Here is a 3,880-nt window from a genome sequence, read left to right on the forward strand (position 1 = left end):
AACACACACTGTAATTATAAAAGGTGCCAGGAGCTTTAAAGTGGAACATGTGTCATAAAAAACACATACAGCAGGCCTCTGTTTGCATGCTCAAAATTAAATGATGAGATGCATGAAGGGAACCACAGATAGCAGTTTATCAGCAGGAAACGCTCGTACATTTGATTTTAATCTGTACTGAATAAATGAAGCATGTCGATGTCTGAGACACCTCAACTAAATAAAGCAGCATGCACTTATAATAAAAAAACCTTTAGTGTGAATTAGAGGCAAATTAATCTCTTTATTGTGGATGTTGAAAGGGTCACAGTAAAATCTGCACCTTTATTTTTTTATTTATAAACAAACGAAGATCATGAAATCTAAAAAGTTTCTCTTTTTTCATGATAGATTTTTTGGATGTGAAATATTTGGATTCGGCTCCTTTTCTTCTTGCGCGGACACGGCAGCTACAGTTAAAATGACACGATTGTGCTTATCATTGTAATTAAAAAATAAAATAAAATCTCAAGAGGAAATAGGAAGAGAAATCCTTGCAGGTTTCTTCTTTGAAACACTGGTATGAGGACATTTTAAAAAATCCTGTTGATGCACATTAAGTTACAAGCTTTTCTTGTTTCTCTTGTGATGAAACTTAAACCAGAAGAAGTGTTTCACAGTTTAAAAAGAGAAATCATGTCTTTGACCCCAAAGGTAGACACATCCAGTAAACATTACACTGCTTGTGTAAGTAAAAAATAAAATAAATCAAAATAAAAGACAATCCAAAGCTGTCAGTTAAACTGATTTAATGCCCTTCTGATGTGAGGTTGCTTCTTTTTTTTTTTCTTCTTCTTTTTTTTTTTTTTGCAAATAAGTCACAAATATAGCAGCAGCAGGAAGGAAAAGACTCTTGGGTGAATTATGTGTATTTAAAGTGTTAAAATCTGAATACCTGTAGACAAATTTTAATGTTATTGTTCATGTCTGACTGTCACTTTCTGCTAAAAGTAGCGTACACATTGTCTCGGCCACATATTTGATATTTAAGTGCATTTTAAAAACACTCTTTTGCAGTGTGAAAAAAAACAAACCCATTATATTTACTGTAAAAACCAAAATACTGAATGGTTAATGAAACAGTTGCCAAAGTCAAATCAGTTTTGTTGTTTTTTTTGTTTGTTTTTTTTTGCAAGAGACAAGACAAAAAAATCCTTAAAATACAAAATATTTATTTTTGAAAATGTCTTTTATAAGAGTAAAACAAAACAAAACAAAACAAAAAAAACAAAATAAATTGAAAAAACCAAATCAAAACCATACAAATTGTTTGGTTACTAGCATACCAACACTAGTGCTAGGAACTAACAAACAATGGGAAAATTTTGCTCACTCAGGGATAGTTCACAGACGCTCAAGAGGCAAAATGACTACATCTCCCGTCATCTCCCGTCTCTGCCTTTTTTCCAGGTTTTCTTTTCTTATTTTTTTTTTTTAATATATTGCACTGAGGCAAAAAAACAAGCGCCCAAAAAGTGGCACTGGTGGTGAAATGGCAATCCTGTCTGTTTCTATATAAACGTACATAAGCAAAAAAAAAAAGAGGAAGAGGAGGAAAGGGTGGAGAGGAGGAGGAGAGGTGGATGGAGGGTGTTTTTTGGGAGGAGGGGGGGAACAAATAAACAAACATGTGGCAACCATCTGATTGTTGTTTTTTTTGTTGTTTTTTTTTGCTTTATAAACAAAAAAACAAATAAAGTGAGTTTAATACAGATCTGAAATACAGTGTAGGAAGAGGGGGGGGGAGGGGGAGGGGCTTAACTGTTGGCATTGATATGGTGAAGAAAATTAAAAAAAAGAAGTAGAAGAAGAAGAGCTAGAGGGAGCTCTCCTAAACTGAACAGTGTGCTTTCTGAAAGATATGGAGAAGAAGAAGATAGAAGAAAGAAAGAAGAAGAAGAAAGGAGGATGCCTCGTTTTCTGCGTACTCGGTTTGGTAGCAGTAAGTCCGAGGCTGCAGAGGTCAATGTTGAACCTTTGAGGTTGCAGTGGAGACAGCTTTTAAAGGCTCGGTAAAGCCCCAAAAAAACCTTTTTTATTAAGCAGATATAAACATATATTGTATTCTAAATCCTTTTAATCTTTTTTTTATTTATTTATTTATTTATTGTGGTTGTACAATATTCCCTGATGGCCTGATTTGGCCGCTGAGTGTTATACAGAATCCTGAAGAGATATCAAAATTAAGAGGAGAGGAGAAAAATAAAACAAAAAACAACAAACAAAACAAAAAAAGAAGAAAACAATAAGATAAGTGATTTAATTGTCCGTTGAGAAGGGGGGAGAGAGAGAGAGAGCAAGAGAGAGAGAGAGAGAGAGAGAGAGAGAGAGAGAGAGAGAGAGAGAGAGAGAGAGAGAGAGAGGAGGAGGAGCTGGAGGGGAAAGGAGGAGTTTGATGGGGGAATCCTGTTTGTTGCAGTTTGTGGGACTATTTCATTTCTCTCCCTTGTCCCCTTCTTAAAATGTTACACACGCTGGTCAAACACACACAGTTCCTCCATCGCACTGCCGCGGATGAGCTGTTCTGAGGACGGATAAAAGAAGAAGAAGAAAAGAAGAAAAATTAGCATAAAAGCAACATTTTCTATACTGTACATAAACTCATCCGGTAAACCTGTGTAATCCAGTTCAATCCAGCAGCTCTCCTTTAAATTCTACATTTATAAGGTTTATACATTGCATTATATTGAATGGTGTTCTTAATATTTTGTCCACCCCATTAACACACATTATACAAATTTAAGACCTTTTTAAAACCTCTTAATAAAACGATTGTTGAGATATTATAATAATGCAAAAGCAGGATTTTACTGTTGTTATTAGGACTGCAACTAATGATTAGTTTCATTATAGTTCAGACTGCTGATTATTATTGTTTACTTTAATTAATAAGCTGATTAGTTAATTAGTTAACTAATTAATAAAGATTTGTTTACATAGTTTTAATAGGGAAATTGTAAAGCGACTTTGAGTTCCACATAAAGCGCTATATAAATGTGATTTATTATTATTATTATTATTATTGTTGGTAAACAGAAAATAATGCTAATAATGATAAATAACATGAACTGAACAAATATAATTACACTCAAATCATATTTAATACCTTAATTCCTACAATTCCAGATATTTTAAGACATTTTTAAGACTATAAAAAACTAAATTTAAGACTTTTTAAGGATCTGCAGGGACGAGGGGCAAAATATTAGGAACACCAGTCAATATAATTCACCTCAGTAATAAACATAAAGTAGAATTATCACTTTTCTGACAATGTTAACAAACTAAAATAAGTAGAATTTAAAGCAGAGTTGTTGTATTGGACTGAATTAGATTGTACATGTGTATCTAATGAAGAGTCAGATAACTGTATAAGCTAATAAAGCCTCTCAAGGAGCTCAAAAGTGAGTCTGCGTCTCCTAAACATATCCTCCTCCTCCTCTTCCTCTTCCTCCTCTTCCTCACCTATGTCAGCTTCTTGGCTTTGTTGTAAAGTGAATCCACGACTTTGCTCATGTTCTGAATTGTTTCCAAGGCTGCTCCGTATGTTTTGTCCACCGGAGGCTCTTCAAATATGATCAACACGCCTTCACCCTGGTCGAGGATTCCTGCAGCAAAGCCATAAAAACATAATAGACTTTCAGACTTTTGTTCTTTTCATTCAGCACAAATTTATTTATTTTATAGGAACGAATGATTTCTACTGACCGTGAAACTTTTCGTCCAGAATCATCTGTGATAATTTCCTCTCAACGTCACCCTGCAAAGAGAGAGAAACAAGTTTGTAATGAACACACATTTTAAAAGAGATGATGGTGATTTTAACACTCGAGAGGAGACT

General features: G+C 34.2%; 1 long non-coding RNA gene across 1 annotated transcript; it reads right to left on the minus strand.

The window, feature by feature from the left end:
- Nucleotides 1-596: 596 nt before the first annotated feature.
- Nucleotides 597-3,865, minus strand: LOC133977103 (uncharacterized). Its single transcript, XR_009924906.1, has 3 exons — nucleotides 3,748-3,865; nucleotides 3,505-3,647; nucleotides 597-2,563 (listed from the first exon to the last, which is right to left on the minus strand). It is a non-coding gene; the product is annotated as an uncharacterized LOC133977103 (long non-coding RNA).
- Nucleotides 3,866-3,880: the final 15 nt, after the last annotated feature.

The sequence above is a fragment of the Scomber scombrus genome, unplaced genomic scaffold, assembly GCF_963691925.1.
Source record: "Scomber scombrus unplaced genomic scaffold, fScoSco1.1 SCAFFOLD_499, whole genome shotgun sequence".
Taxonomy (NCBI): domain Eukaryota; kingdom Metazoa; phylum Chordata; class Actinopteri; order Scombriformes; family Scombridae; genus Scomber; species Scomber scombrus.